Source organism: Lampetra planeri, chromosome 5, assembly GCF_965212315.1.
Source record: "Lampetra planeri chromosome 5, kcLamPlan1.2.h2, whole genome shotgun sequence".
Classification (NCBI taxonomy): domain Eukaryota; kingdom Metazoa; phylum Chordata; class Hyperoartia; order Petromyzontiformes; family Petromyzontidae; genus Lampetra; species Lampetra planeri.
In genome coordinates, this window is record NC_136111.1 from 15,858,453 (window position 1) to 15,874,779 (window position 16,327).

At 55.4% G+C, this 16,327-nt stretch overlaps 1 pseudogene across 1 annotated transcript in view; it reads left to right on the forward strand.

Annotated features, from left to right (window-relative positions):
- LOC144719005 (cell adhesion molecule DSCAM-like) overlaps positions 1-16,327 on the forward strand; it is a 65,390-nt pseudogene that overhangs the window by 44,282 nt on the left and 4,781 nt on the right. The window contains exons 21-34 of the transcript XR_013585515.1: positions 4,126-4,196; positions 5,024-5,192; positions 5,470-5,664; positions 6,796-6,942; positions 8,164-8,319; positions 8,439-8,578; positions 9,524-9,677; positions 10,046-10,163; positions 11,427-11,590; positions 12,723-12,821; positions 13,128-13,316; positions 13,469-13,990; positions 14,458-14,652; positions 15,461-15,634. The product of XR_013585515.1 is annotated as a cell adhesion molecule DSCAM-like (transcript). The remainder of the gene's footprint in view (positions 1-4,125; positions 4,197-5,023; positions 5,193-5,469; positions 5,665-6,795; positions 6,943-8,163; positions 8,320-8,438; positions 8,579-9,523; positions 9,678-10,045; positions 10,164-11,426; positions 11,591-12,722; positions 12,822-13,127; positions 13,317-13,468; positions 13,991-14,457; positions 14,653-15,460; positions 15,635-16,327) is intronic.

Below are 16,327 nucleotides of genomic sequence, written 5' to 3' on the forward strand. Positions count from 1 at the left end.
GCTATAGCTGGCGTGGGTATACACAGCTTGTGTGGGGCAGCTATAGCTGGCGTGGGTACACACAGCTTGTGTGGGGCAGCTATAGCTGGCGTGGGTACACACAGCTAGTGTGAGACAGCTATAGCTGGCGTGGGTACACACAGCTCGTGTGAGGCAGCTATAGCTGGCATGGGTACACACAGCTCGTGTGGGGCAGCTATAGCTGGCGTGGGTACACACAGCTCGTGTGAGGCAGCTATAGCTGGTGTGGGTACACACAGCTCGTGTGAGGCAGCTATAGCTGGCGTGGGTACACACAGCTCGTGTGAGGCAGCTATAGCTGGTGTGGGTACACACAGCTCGTGTGAGGCAGCTATAGCTGGCGTGGGTACACACAGCTCGTGTGAGGCAGCTATAGCTGGCGTGGGTACACAAAGCTCGTGTGAGACAGCTATAGCTGGCGTGGGTACACACAGTTCGTGTGGGGCAGCTATAGCTGGCGTGGGTACACACAGCTCGTGTGGGGCAGCTATAGCTGGCATGGGTACACACAGTTCGTGTGGAGCAGCTATAGCTGGCGTGGGTACACACAGCTCGTGTGGGGCAGCTATAGCTGGCGTGGGTACACACAGCTCGTGTGAGGCAGCTATAGCTGGCGTGGGTACACACAGCTAGTGTGGGGCAGCTATAGCTGGCGTGGGTACACACAGCTCGTGTGGGGCAGCTATAGCTGGCTTGGGTACACACAGCTCGTGTGGGGCAGCTATAGCTGGCGTGGGTACACACAGCTCGTGTGAGACAGCTATAGCTGGCGTGGGTACACACAGCTCGTGTGAGGCAGCTATAGCTGGTGTGGGTACACACAGCTCGTGTGGGGCAGCTATAGCTGGCGTGGGTACACACAGCTCGTGTGAGGCAGCTATAGCTGGCGTGGGTACACACAGCTCGTGTGGGGCAGCTATAGCTGGCGTGGGTACACACAGCTCGTGTGAGACAGCTATAGCTGGCGTGGGTACACACAGCTCGTGTGAGGCAGCTATAGCTGGCGTGGGTACACACAGCTCGTGTGAGGCAGCTATAGCTGGCGTGGGTACACACAGCTCGTGTGAGGCAGCTATAGCTGGCGTGGGTACACACAGCTCGTGTGAGACAGCTATAGCTGGCGTGGGTACACACAGGTCGTGTGAGACAGCTATAGCTGGCGTGGGTACACACAGCTCGTGTGAGGCAGCTATAGCTGGCGTGGGTACACACAGGTCGTGTGAGACAGCTATAGCTGGCGTGGGTACACACAGCTCGTGTGAGGCAGCTATAGCTGGCGTGGGTACACACAGGTCGTGTGAGACAGCTATAGCTGGCGTGGGTACACACAGCTCGTGTGAGGCAGCTATAGCTGGCGTGGGTACACACAGGTCGTGTGAGACAGCTATAGCTGGCGTGGGTACACACAGCTCGTGTGAGGCAGCTATAGCTGGCGTGGGTACACACAGCTCGTGTGAGACAGCTATAGCTGGCGTGGGTACACACAGCTCGTGTGAGGCAGCTATAGCTGGCGTGGGTACACACAGCTCGTGTGAGGCAGCTATAGCTGGCGTGGGTACACACAGCTCGTGTGAGGCAGCTATAGCTGGCGTGGGTACACACAGCTCGTGTGAGACAGCTATAGCTGGCGTGGGTACACACAGGTCGTGTGAGACAGCTATAGCTGGCGTGGGTACACACAGCTCGTGTGAGGCAGCTATAGCTGGCGTGGGTACACACAGGTCGTGTGAGACAGCTATAGCTGGCGTGGGTACACACAGCTCGTGTGAGGCAGCTATAGCTGGCGTGGGTACACACAGGTCGTGTGAGACAGCTATAGCTGGCGTGGGTACACACAGCTCGTGTGAGGCAGCTATAGCTGGCGTGGGTACACACAGGTCGTGTGAGACAGCTATAGCTGGCGTGGGTACACACAGCTCGTGTGAGGCAGCTATAGCTGGCGTGGGTACACACAGCTCGTGTGAGACAGCTATAGCTGGCGTGGGTACACACAGCTCGTGTGAGGCAGCTATAGCTGGCGTGGGTACACACAGGTCGTGTGAGACAGCTATAGCTGGCGTGGGTACACACAGGTCGTGTGGGGCAGCTATAGCTGGCGTGGGTACACACAGCTAGTGTGGGGCAGCTATAGCTGGCGTGGGTACACACAGCTAGTGTGGGGCAGCTATAGCTGGCGTGGGTACACACAACTCGTGTGAGACAGCTATAGCTGGCGTGGGTACACACAGCTAGTGTGGGGCAGCTATAGCTGGCGTGGGTACACACAGCTCGTGTGGGGCAGCTATAGCTGGCGTGGGTACACACAGCTAGTGTGGGGCAGCTATAGCTGGCGTGGGCACACACAGTTCGTGTAGAGCAGCTATAGCTGGCGTGGGCACACACAGCTAGTGTGAGGCAGCTATAGCTGGCGTGGGTACACATAGCTCGTGTGGGCAGCTATAGCTGGCGTGGGTACACACAGCTCGTGTGAGGCAGCTATAGCTGGCGTGGGTACACATAGCTCGTGTGAGGCAGCTATAGCTGGCGTGGGTACACACAGCTAGTGTGAGACAGCTATAGCTGGCATGGGTACACACAGCTCGTGTGAGACAGCTATAGCTGGCGTGGGTACACACAGCTCGTGTGAGGCAGCTATAGCTGGCGTGGGTACACACAGCTCGTGTGAGGCAGCTATAGCTGGCATGGGTACACACAGCTCGTGTGAGGCAGCTATAGCTGGTGTGGGTACACACAGCTCGTGTGAGGCAGCTATAGCTGGCGTGGGTACACACAGGTCGTGTGGAGCAGCTATAGCTGGCGTGGATACACACAGCTCGTGTGAGGCAGCTATAGCTGGCGTGGGTACACACAGCTCGTGTGAGGCAGCTATAGCTGGTGTGGGTACACACAGCTCGTGTGGGGCAGCTATAGCTGGCGTGGGTACACACAGCTCGTGTGAGGCAGCTATAGCTGGTGTGGGTACACACAGCTCGTGTGAGACAGCTATAGCTGGCATGGGTACACACAGCTCGTGTGAGACAGCTATAGCTGGTGTGGGTACACACAGCTCGTGTGAGGCAGCTATAGCTGGTGTGGGTACACACAGCTCGTGTGAGGCAGCTATAGCTGGTGTGGGTACACACAGCTCGTGTGAGACAGCTATAGCTGGTGTGGGTACACACAGCTCGTGTGAGGCAGCTATAGCTGGTGTGGGTACACACAGCTCGTGTGAGGCAGCTATAGCTGGTGTGGGTACACACAGCTCGTGTGAGGCAGCTATAGCTGGTGTGGGTACACACAGCTCGTGTGAGACAGCTATAGCTGGTGTGGGTACACACAGCTCGTGTGAGGCAGCTATAGCTGGTGTGGGTACACACAGCTCGTGTGAGGCAGCTATAGCTGGTGTGGGTACACACAGCTCGTGTGAGGCAGCTATAGCTGGTGTGGGTACACACAGCTCGTGTGAGACAGCTATAGCTGGTGTGGGTACACACAGCTCGTGTGAGGCAGCTATAGCTGGTGTGGGTACACACAGCTCGTGTGAGACAGCTATAGCTGGTGTGGGTACACACAGCTCGTGTGAGGCAGCTATAGCTGGTGTGGGTACACACAGCTCGTGTGAGGCAGCTATAGCTGGTGTGGGTACACACAGCTCGTGTGAGGCAGCTATAGCTGGTGTGGGTACACACAGCTCGTGTGAGACAGCTATAGCTGGTGTGGGTACACACAGCTCGTGTGAGGCAGCTATAGCTGGTGTGGGTACACACAGCTCGTGTGAGGCAGCTATAGCTGGTGTGGGTACACACAGCTCGTGTGAGGCAGCTATAGCTGGTGTGGGTACACACAGCTCGTGTGAGACAGCTATAGCTGGCGTGGGTACACACAGCTCGTGTGAGACAGCTATAGCTGGTATGGGTATGCTCAGCTGGCACGGGGAAGGCAACATTTCTCACAGCAATGTACACTTCACATAGGCCAGTACAGTTCACATGGGCAGGTGCAGCTCACACGGGCCCTCATTCGGCCAAGATTGCTCACGTACACAGGCACGTGGATACGCACGCATGCACATTCGCTTGCGTGTTGTGTACGTGTCGTGTTGTGTACGTGTCGTGTTGTGTACAGCCCCGGACGGCGCCCCGCTGGAGGTGGTGTTGGAGCCGGTGTCGTCCCAGAGCATCCGTGTTTCCTGGATGGTGAGATGTTCCTCTACCCTGACCACTAGCACTAACTCTCACACTCGCCCTACCTTTACCCTTATCCACTAGCCGTAACACCAGCCCTAACACCAGCCCTAACTCCAGCCCTAACACCAGCCCTAACACCAGCCCCAACACCAGCCCTAACACCAGCCCTAACTCCAGCCATAACACCAGCCCCAACACCAGCCATAACACCAGCCCTAACACCAGCCCTAACTCCATCCCTAACACCAGCCCTAACACCAGCCCTAACACCAGCCCTAACACTTGCCCTACTTGTACCCCTATCCACTAACTCTATCACCAGCCCTTACACGAGCTCTAACGCTACCCCTGACATTTATCACTATCCTATATCTACCCCTAACCACCTCACTCTAAGTTTAGTCCTCTATCTATCACTAATCTTAAACCTATCATTAGCACTCTCCCTAACACGACAACTACCCTCACATGATTCCTAATCCTCCAACACTAACCCTAGCCCTATCCATAACTCAACCCTATTCCGACTTCTGTGCTTGGCTTAAACACTTGTCCAAGCCATATCATTAGCACTAACCAAAACCCTCACAATAATACGAATCCTAGCCAAAACCCTTGAGTTTAGCGTAATGTCTGCCACAGTGGTGATGGTGATGATGGTGATGACAACAATGTATTCACTTGACTCATCTTCACTAAACATATCGATCATCCTTCCATCAAATAATGTATCTCTCAACTGCACTGTAACTAAAGTGACTGACTAAACCCCCATTCCTGGTACCCCCAACGCCTTCCTGCCATGCCTCACCCCCCGCCTCACCCCTTGTGCCCAGGCCCCGCTACGCGAGCTGCGAAACGGTCTCATTCGTGGGTACCAGGTCGGTTTCCGCGAGCTGGCGCTGGGCACACACTTCATCGTGGTGGACGCGCTCACGGCCAGCGGGGCGGCCGCGGCGCCCTCAGACACGGCCTCGCTCGACGGCACCACCACTGAGGGAGGGGGTACGTGGGTGTGCGCTCTCCCTCTGATCCCTCAGTCCGACCCCTAACCCCGACTTTAACCCTGACCCTGTGTCTAACTTAACGGTGACTCTGATCCTGTGCCATGTGCCATGTGTGGTCTGTGTGTGTGTGTGTCCTCCCTACGCGGTGCGCTGTGTATGCGTGTTTTGTGCTTGCGTCCCATGAATCTTTCACATTTGTGCCTTGCACGTGCACTCGGTGCATGTACACGGTGTTTACGTGGCATACCCGGTGTATGTGTGCACTTTGTGTGCAGGTGGCGTGGGCACTGTAGGCGCTGTGGGAGGTGCCGTCGGGGGTAGCCGCGTGACCCTTGACCCCGAGACGGGTGGCTCGGTGCTGCTGCGGGGCCTGCGCAAGTACGCGGGGTACGCGGTGGTGGTGCAGGCGTACAACCGTGCCGGCACCGGCCCCACCTCCCCCGAGGCCACTGCCACCACCCTCGAGGACGGTGCGTTCCCCAGTGTGTGTGCGTGTGTGTGTGCGTGTGCGTACCCCAGTGTGTGTGTGCGTGTGTGTGTGTGCGTGCCCCAGTGTGTGTGTGCGTGTGCGTACCCCAGTGTGTGTGTGCGTGCCCCAGTGTGTGTGTGCGTGTGTACGTGCGTGTGTGTGCGTGCCCCAGTGTGTGTGTGCGTGTGTGTGTGTGTGCGTGTGTGCGTGTGTGCATCGCGTTTGTGTATGCGTGGAGGATGAGGCTCGTCAAGGCCTCTACTGGCCAGTTGCAGACAGCCGCCCTCCAGACAAACGACGCTCACAACAACGGGCAGAGCGCCAGGGCGATTAAAACACAGAATGGTGGCGCAACTGGGAGCACACGTGGTGCATCTGCCAGTCAGCTCAGTTGGTTAGCCCATCACACTGGGATCTGTCCCGTGATCTCCTAATCACGAACTTAATTTGCTGCATGTTACTTCGAATTCCATCGAACCTGGTGTTAGTGCAGGGTTTCATCACTGCCACTTAGTAGTAAATGTCAGCTGTTGTTGGCTTGTGTGCGTGCATGTGGTTACTTGTGTTTGTGCTCCCTCCTCCCTGTGCTCCACTGTCCCTGTGTTCTGCTTGTCCCCACGTTCCCATCGTCACACTTTCCCCATGTCTCTGCATCCGCACATATTCTTGTGTCTGTGTACTTGTGATCCACTGTCCCCATGTCAATGTTGCCATGTGCTTACTTCCCCCATGTCTTCCTAGTCCCTTTGGTACCATCGTTTTAATGTCTCCCACATCTGTCTGTGCCCATGTCCACCATGGTCCTTTCTCTCTCACATCTCCATCTGTGTCTCCTCGGGTCCCCTTATCCCTGCATGTCCTGTGTCTCCATCTCCCCTTGTCCTCATATCCTTGTGTCCCTGCATCGCCACATTTCCGGTGTCCCTGCCTGCGTCCCCACCCTTGTACTCCCGTGTCCCTGTGTCTCGCATCTCATGTCCCCACATCCCCGCATCCCTTTGTCCTGCGTGGTGTCCCCACGTTCCATGTCCCCATGCCCCCGTGTCCCACGTCCCGATGTCCCCGTGCCCCTGTGTTCCAAATCCCATGTCCTCCGTGTCCCCACGTGGTGTCCCCTCGTCCCTGCGTCCAGTGCCGAGCCGGCCCCCTGGCACGGTGAGCGTGGTGGCCTTGTCGTCGGAGGCCGTGGAGGTGACGTGGGAGCCGCCCCCCAGGGACGCCTTCAACGGGGTCCTCACCGGTTATCGCGTCACTTACTGGCCCCTGTCAACCGACGGCGGTGAGGCCTGCACGCCGCATCGTTGCGTCGCACCGTCGTGCCGCTCATGATACTCGCAAGACCGTCGTGCCACACCAACACACCACACACCGCACCATTGTGCCCAGGGTTTCATTTCTCACCACGTGTTTTCCTGGTCACCAGTAGACCTCGAATAGGCACGTGGCTGGTCACCAGAGCCACAGCAAGAGGTGTACTGCATGTGGTGTGCCGAGAGCAGAAGTATTCTCCAGGTCCCCCAACCAGACAGACCCGGCTGAATTGCATCTGTGAATGTGCTACATTGGCGCAACATAGAAGAAGCATGCGGCACACTGCAGTGCCACTCCATCACGCCCCATGACTCACATTCCCGTGTTGACTCATCGTTAAACCGCACACCGAGCTTCGCACCCCACTAGCATGCTGCGTACCGTGGAGCCACACCACACGACATAAATCGGCACACCACGCCCGCACCTCCGATGAGCATGATTGGCTAGGTACGGTGCGAAATGAGTTCAAAATACATACATCGCAGGACACTCCCCAAACGATTGCAGCATTGCAATTGTCGTGCTTAAAGTTGTTGTTTCAAATATTACTGTGTGGTCGAGTGTATTTAATATTGTTGCATTTAATGTTATAGTGCTTAACGTTGTTGTTGCTTCTTTTCGATTTAAAGCTTTCGTGACTGCAGGGATTCATCTTCTTGGTTCTTTCGGTAAAGTCACGTAGAAGGGAAGTAATAAAATAATAAAAATAAAACATAATAAAATAAAATAATTCTCACGACGTTTCGGCTACAACGCAAGCAGCCGTCTTCAGGTGAAGAATGAGAAACTACCAAGCTAGGAGCTTATATATATAGCTGGGTTGGAGGTATATAGCTGGGTTTGAGGTGGAAGAGCGCCATATGCACATTATTTTTGTTAAGGCGCTCTTCCACCTCCAACCCAGCTTATATATAAGCTCCTAGCTTGGTAGTGTCTCATTCTTCACCTGAAGACGGCTGCTTGCGTTGTAGCCGAAACGTCGTGAGAATTATTTTATTTTATTATGTTTTATTTTTATTATTTTATTACTTCCCTTCTACGTGACTTTACCGAAAGAACCAAGAAGTTGTTGTTGCTGCGAGGTTGCTGGGTTTAATGTTGTTCTGTTTGCTGTTGTGTGTGTGTTTCTGTGGCATTAATGTAGGTGCCGCTATTGTTGTTATGATTGTTGTTGTTTACGTGCCAGACCCCGGCGAGGTGAGCAACGTGAGCACGACGGAGACACGCGCGCAGCTGCGGGGGCTGCTCAAGTACACGGAGTACAGTGTGCAGGTGGCGGCGTGCACACGGGCCGGGGAGGGTGCGCGCAGCCCCGCCACGCAGGCCCGCACCGCCGAGGACGGTAACACCGCACACCGATCCGCAGCGCAGTGCTCCACACCGCACTGCAATACACCTCCTGCGGACGGTAACACCAACGCTGGTTGTCTATTTCGCCGTTTCTGCGTCCCTGCGTCTCAGTGCCAGGGAGTCCGGCTGGGATTAAAGCGGCCGCTGCGTCGGCGAACGCTGCCATGGTGTCGTGGCTTCCGCCCCTCACGCCCAACGGCCTCATCCGCAAGTACACCATCTACCTGAACTACCAGGGCCAGCCACACACGGTACACACCATCTACCTGAACTGCCAGGGTTAGCCGCACACGATACACACCCCACACCATTTAACTGAACTACCAGGGTTAGCCACACACGGTACACACCCCACACCATCTACCTGAACTACCAGGGTTAGCCACACACAGTACACACCTCACACCATCTACCTGAACTACCAGGGTTAGCCACACACAGTACACACCCCACACCATCTACCTGAACTACCAGGGCCAGCTGCACACGATACACACCCCACACCATCTACCTGAACTACCAGGGCCAGCCACACACGGTATACACCCCACACCATCTACCTGAACTACCAGGGCCAGCCACACACGATACACACCCCACACCATCTACCTGAACTACCAGGGCCAGCTGCACACGATACACACCCCACACCATCTACCTGAACTACCAGGGCCAGCCGCACACGATACACACCCCACACCATCTACCTGAACTACCAGGGCCAGCCACACACGATACACACCCCACACCATCTACCTGAACTACCAGGGCCAGCCGCACACGATACACACCCCACACCATCTACCTGAACTACCAGGGCCAGCCGCACACGATACACACCCCACACCATCTACCTGAACTACCAGGGTTAGCCACACACGGTACACACCCCACACCATCTACCTGAACTACCAGGGCCAGCCGCACACGATACACACCCCACACCATCTACCTGAACTACCAGGGTTAGCCACACATGGTACACACCCCACACCATCTACCTGAACTGCCAGCCTTCATAGGTGCTCTCTAACAGCCCGGTATGTATGTATGTTGAACTTCTTTTGTATCATATGTAGCCAACCGCACTAATCGGAGGTGTGCTTGCCCCAACAGTCTGTTAAGGCTTTCCGGGGAATTTTTGTCTCTGGGTGTGTGTACACACAGTAACGGCAGGGGTGTGTGTGTGTGTGCAGGTGGTGAGCGAGTTTGAGTCGGCGCCCGACACACTGCTGTACCGCGTGGGGAATCTCCGCACGGGAACGCGCTACGTCGTGAGCGTGAGCGCCAGCACCACGGCCGGGAGAGGAAACGCCACCCACAGCGTCCCCGTCGAGGCCATGCACAAGGGTGAGGGACACGGGGACACGGGAACGGAGGTGGCACGGGAACACTTGGGAGACACACACGGACGGAAACACGCGGGACACGTGAAAAATTTGAAAACACGGAAGCGCGTTGAGCGCACGGGGAAATGGAGGGCGCTGGAGACACAGGGACACCGCCACGTGCAGGAACACAATGCACACATCGAGTACATGAGGACGTCGGGGAAACCGGGGACTCACAGAGACATAACGGACGTGGGGACACACGGGCATACGTTGGGGGAACGTGAAAGACACAGGAGACACGGACACACAGTGGACGTGCGTCGACGTTGATTGCTGCTGTTGCTGAAGGTCCCTGTGGCGGGGGTTGTTGTTGTGGTTTCTCAGCGCCGGCTCGGGTGCTGTCGTTTGGAGGCCGCGTGTCATCGCCGTGGATGAGGGACGTGCAGCTACCCTGTCGCTCCGTTGGCGAGCCCGGCCCCTCCGTGCGCTGGACCAAGGACAGGTCCCGCCCGCGAAACAACAAACAGCACACACGGCACGACGATAAGGAAAAGTCCATCACCTTCCTTGGGCAGGCAAATCGTCAAATCAGCTGATCTCATGAGTTCTCAGAAGCTTCGCAGCGTTGAGCCTGGTTAGCATTTGGATGGCCTTGAGCTGCGAGGTGGCAGTATGGCGATTGACTTCCGGTTGCCGAACGATACGTTATAAGGTCGCACTCATTACACACAAAGTGCTTTCCACAAATGAACAACAGTACCTTGCTGATCTCGTCAAGGAGCATACACCATCATGCGAACTCCGGTCATTCTCGCAGCGACTTTTGGCTGGCCATTGAACAAAGACGGTTACCGCATCGCGTGCTTTCAGGTGCGCTTCTGCGGCGGTCTGGAACGCTCTTCCTTCCGATAGGAAGCCACTGGAGCTATGCACTTTTAAATGTAGATTGAAAACTAATTTTTTTTTAACTGTTTGTTGTGTTTAGTTTGTTGTCCTTCCCCCGCACCTCCAATTAGTATGGTGCGAACAATGTTTAACATATATACATGCAAGCCGTCTGCACGGAGCTTTGAGTGTCATCCTCTCCTCGTATGCGTGATGGGTTATTCTCCGGATACTTTTCGTTTTGCATGATGCCAAAGGCTCATTTGTGGAATTGGTTCAACATCTCAATGTGGGATCCTTCTGAAAAAAATTGTCATGAGGCTCAGTGAGGCATTCTTTAATAGATATATAAATTAATTACACTTCAAAGGGACCATGTAGAGAAACAATACGGACCTTGCTTTCAGTGAACGATTTGCATATTTTCGTTATGCAACACACGCTCTCCAGATCGGATCATGCCTTCTCAAAAAACAAACTCGTATTTTTGAGAGGGTGGATATCGTTTACTAATTTGTCGTGCATTGCTCATACTTCTGTACTCCGCTTGTAAGCGGAAAAACGGGCGAACAACTTTCCAAAAGCCAGCGCGGCCTTACAACTGGGAAGAGCTGGGGCGCAGTATTTAGCACACTGCATGATGACCCCGCTGACCTAAGTTTTGAATCCCAACCGTGGCTGACATCAATAGCGAGTGAAAGCGGAACCGATCCTCAACCTCCTCTCACCGCTCCTCACTGACCAGCGTGGTCAGTGCGGTCAGACACCCCCCCTATGACTGACACGGTGTGGCGACGACCTCAATCAGACAGAGGCCTGGAACTTGTCATGATGATGTTGACGGTGTGTGTTTGGTGTGCGTGTGTGTGCGCGAACACAGTGACGGCGTGCCTGTGGCTCTGTGGTCGGATGCGCGCCGTCTTATCCACACCAACGGCAGCCTCGTGATCCGCGCCGTCAAGGCCGATGACTCCGGCTTCTACAGCTGCGAGGCCTCCAACTCGTGGGGCTCTGACCGCATCACCCTGCAACTCACTGTGCAGGGTGTGTGTGCGTGCGTGTTGGCGCACTACGCTACTAAGCCGGCGACACGAGTTTGATTCCTGCTATACTTTTAGTTCTTTCGGTAAAGTCACGTAGGTAAAAAATTAAATGAAAATTAATACAAATAAAAACAATAAAATCACGACGTTTCGGAGGCAACACAAGCTTCCGTCTTCAGGTGAAACTGTCACAGCAAAAAATCTGTATCAAGTGGATGTTTTGCTGTGACAGTTTCACCTGAAGACGGAAGCTTGTGTTGCCTCCGAAACGTCGTGATTTTATTGTTTTTATTTTTATTAATTTTAATTTCATTTTTTACCTACGTGACTTTACCGAAAGAACTAAGAGTATGAATCCTTGCAGTCACGAAAGCTTCAAATCTAGAATTGATTCCTGCTCCCAGCTAACACCAGTGACGAGTATCTGAAACGGTTTTGGGCCGCCCCTAGGTCGACTCAGCCTCAAATAAGTGCCTGGTGCGATGTGTGAATATTGCACCAGGTACTTATTTGAGGCTGTCCTGAAAAAAAAGATGCTCTTGCTGAGCATGATGAGAAGCTCATGAAGCCACAATATGGGTACTGGCAGGCGTAGCAATGCACAGAGGCCATATTCTCAGCCCATCTGCTACAGCAGACGTACATTCCATCCGGGGTTTAACCAGACTTGATTCTGTGAGGAGCTTGCATATTGTTAAGAGATTTAGATATATAATGAAATATTTTTCCATCGGTGAACTCCTTGAACAGGTGAGGATACTGGGTCACATGACCACATTTAAAGATGGGCTGATTTGGTATGGGAGAAATTGGAGCTGAATGGACTCGTACCAGCAGTGTCAAAATTGCACCATGTGGAGGATGCTTGTGACAGTACGGAGCAGTTGGGAAGCAGCCAGTAGAGCGCCGGGTGGCTCATGGCGCATTGGCGTAGGGGGGGATCGTACATGGTGCATCTGCCAGTCCTGTCAATAATCTAGCCCGTAACACTTGGGTCTGTTCCCGTGACCACTTTCCAGCTAGCTTGCAACATTTCACATGGCCTCGAAGTTCACCTATCCTGGCACAGGAGCTGTGGTGATGTGGGTGCCACTTAATGGTGAATGGTGGCTGATGTTGTTGTGTGTGTTCAGTTCCGCCTGATCAGCCACGACTCTCCGTCTCCAAGACAACAGCCAACTCCATCACCCTCACTTGGGTCACCGGGGACGATGGAGGCAGCAACATCCGAGGTGAGTGGGGATGTCCCCAGAGAGCAGGTGATGAGTTCGACTCCTGGTGGGATTAGAATTACATTGCTGCTATTACTGCTGTCATTGGTGTTGCCTTCGGTGTTGCTTTTAATGCGATTGGTTTTGAAACATTACTGCCGTTATTGGTGCTATTGATGCTGATTTGTCATTGCTGTTGCTGCTGCTGTTACTAGTGCTGTCTCTGCTGCTGCTGTTGCTGCTACTATTGTCTCTTGTTAACCGTTGCTGCTGCTGCATCTCCTGCTGATGCTGCTGCTTCTCTGGTCCCTGGCGAGCCGTGTGCAGGCTACGTGCTGCAGCTGTCGTCGGAGCGGGGCGAGCGCTGGGACGAGGTGCGTGTGGGTCCGGGCGAGCGCTCGCTACGTGTGCAGCAGCTGCGATGCGGCACGTGGTACAAGTTTACGCTCGCCGCGCGCAATGCCGTGGGCACGGGGAGGATCAGTGAGATCCTCGAGGCCAAGACGCAGGGCAAAGGTGAGTGGGTGCAGACGCGACGTTCACGCGGATTCGCCGGCGCACAGACGTGTGAAGACGCGCGTACGCACACAGACGCACGGACGCACACAGACGCACGGACGCACACAGACGCGTGCCTCTGCCCCTCCGCTGTCCCCGTGCCGCCCTAGCGCCGTGGTTCTCGCGCGCGGAGCCCGACTCCCACACGCTCTCCTTCGTCAACTCCACGCACGCCGCCCTGCTGCTCTTGGGCCTCTCGGATGGCGGTTGCCCCCTCACGTCCTTCTCTATCGAGTTCCGCCCCATCGGCACGCCGGGCACCCCCGCCTCTTCGTCATCATCCTCCTCGTCGTCCATCCCGAAACTCCCGGGGCTCACCAAAGACTCGGACTTGCCCGGCTCCGCGCTGTCTCTCGGCGGCGGCGGAGGCAGCGGCGGCGGTGGAACGAGAGTGGCCCCGTGGTCACACCTGCCTCCTGGCGGGGCCGGCGGCGGAGGAGGCGGAGGCGGCGGAGGAGGCGGAGGCGGCGATGGTGGCGGCGCCGGGGCCCCCGAGGGTTGGGGTGCGGCCACGGCCGGGCAGCCGGGGTGGTCGCGGCCGCCTGGGCCTCTGGCGGGCGCCCCCTCGTCCGCCGTGGCCGCACCTGACAGTTGGACCCGGCTTGCGCCGGCCACCGCATCTGGAACAGGCGGTGAGGGGCAGGCGCGGGTGGATGGCTGGGAGCCTTGATGCGGTGTCGAATGATTATATGGTTGGGTGTGAGTGTTGCGTATGAGGGGTTGGATAGGTGGTTGCTTGGATGAATGGTTTGATTAATTAGTTAATTTATGAATTGTTTGAGTGGATGGCTGGTTAGCTTTATGATTGGTTGGTTGGTTAGTTCAGTGGCCAGTTGTATGATTATTTAATTGTATAGCTGGTTTACTGCATTATTACTTGGTTAATAGTTTCACGTATTTTGTTTGTTTGTTTATTAACTGAAATGTTGGATGATTTGGCAGTGTGACTGGTTAATTGGCTGGCTGGCTGAATGGTTGACTGTCTAATAACTGGCTTTCTGCATCATTGGCTTTCTGGTTAGTTGGATGAAATTGGTTAATTGATTGATTGACTAATTGGCCGGGTGACTGGGCTATGTGTCGGCGGCGTCCCTGGTAGGCATTGGCGGTGGTGGCGGGGGTGGCAGCGCCGGCGGTGGCGAGGGCTGGTGGCGAGCGGACGGGTGGTCGCGCGTGCACGCCGTGCTGGCGTCGCTCCGCGAGGGCACGTGGTACGAGGTGCGGGCGCGTGCCTGCAACGCAGCTGGCTGCTCCGAGCGCCTCCACTCCTTCGCCACGCTCGACGCCAATGGAGGTGCTCGCTCATTCACGCGCGCGCACACGCGTGTATTTGCGTGTGCCTAGTGTGGTGGTTATCTCACTGCGCTAACAACTCGGCAACCCGAGTTCGATTCCCATTCACGGCCAATAACGGTGACGAATATTTCAACCAGTCCTGGGCCTCCCTTTGGCCTCAAATGAGTACCTGGTGCAGTGTGTACACCTCGCCACTAGGGGACAAAGGCGGGCGAGAGTGGTGCTCGCCACCCACCCCCTCGTGTGCTGTGCTGCCCTTCATAGGTGTTCGCTAACAGCACTTGCCCCAACAGCAGGAAAAGGATATACAGGAGATCTTTGTCTTTGGTTATATATATCTGTATATGTGTGTGTTTGGAGAGTGGTAGTGTTGTCATTAGCGTTTCGCACTATGAACCCGGCTACCCGAGTTCGATTCCTGCTGATGACCATCATCAGTGGCGAGAGATATCTGAGCCTCCTTTAGGTCGACTCAGCCTTAAATAAGTCCATGGTGCGGTGGGAAAAAACATCAGCACTGTGGAGACAAATCTAGTAGGGCATGGTGCTGGCTACACAAGTCTGTTAAGGCTATATGGGGGATCTTTGTCCTTTTTGTATATATTTTTTGGTAAGAATGTGAGTCTCCGATGTGCCAGTGTACGCGCGTGCGCACACGCATGATATTAACATTTACACGCGTGTATCTTTATACACACACACATGGCTACTTATCCCGTCATGCGTGCGTGCACGGCGATGGCGCATGTCGCAGCGATTCACACGTTGCTGTGCCTCCCGTCGCCCGCCCCCCCCGCTCCGTGCAGGCACGGTGCCGCCCCTGACGCGGCTGAGTGCCGATAATTCGCTAGTGCCGGACGGCGATGGCGTCGCGCTCACCGCGTCGCTCTGCTGCGGTCTCCTGCTCCTCTCTGCCATCTCGGCGCTCGCCTGCGCCGTGCGCAAACACCGCCGCCAGCGCCGCCTCAAGCGGCTCAGAGGTGCTCAGCCTCACCGCCCCGATCATCCTCGATTCCCCTGATCACCCCGATTATTCCGCTGGCCTGCCTAGCTCCCGCTATCCTGAGTACACACAAGCTTTGCTTGACACTCGTTTGAACCGCACAGACATATGTGGTGAATTGTACACGCATGCTTATGTGTGTGTGTGTGTGCACGCACTGCGCTACGAACCCGGCGACCCGAGTTCGATTCCCGCATTCCCGCTCACGGTCGACACCAGTGACGATTATCTGTACTGGTCCTAGGCCTCCCGTAGGTCGACTTGGCCTCAAACGAGTACCTGGTGCGGTGTGTAAATATCACCACTAGGGGACAATGGGTGTGGTGCTGGCCACTCACTCCCTCGTGTGTCATGCCGGCCTTCATAGGTGCTTGCTAACAGCACTTGTCCGAACAGTCTGTTGAGACTATATGTGAGAGTGTCCATTGTGTGTCTACCTGTCAATGGTGAGTGATATCTAAACCGGGGCTGGGCTTCACTTATGTCAGATGTGTGAGTGTGTGTGTATGTGTGTGGAGGAGGCTTGTGAAGGACGCTACCGGGCAGTTGGAGGCAGTCGCCCTCCAACAACCACTGAGGGCAGAGGAGCGACGCTCACAATGAGCGGAGTGCCGGGCAGCTAAAATGCAGCAAGTTGGCACAGTAGGGGGTATAGTGCATCTACGAGTCA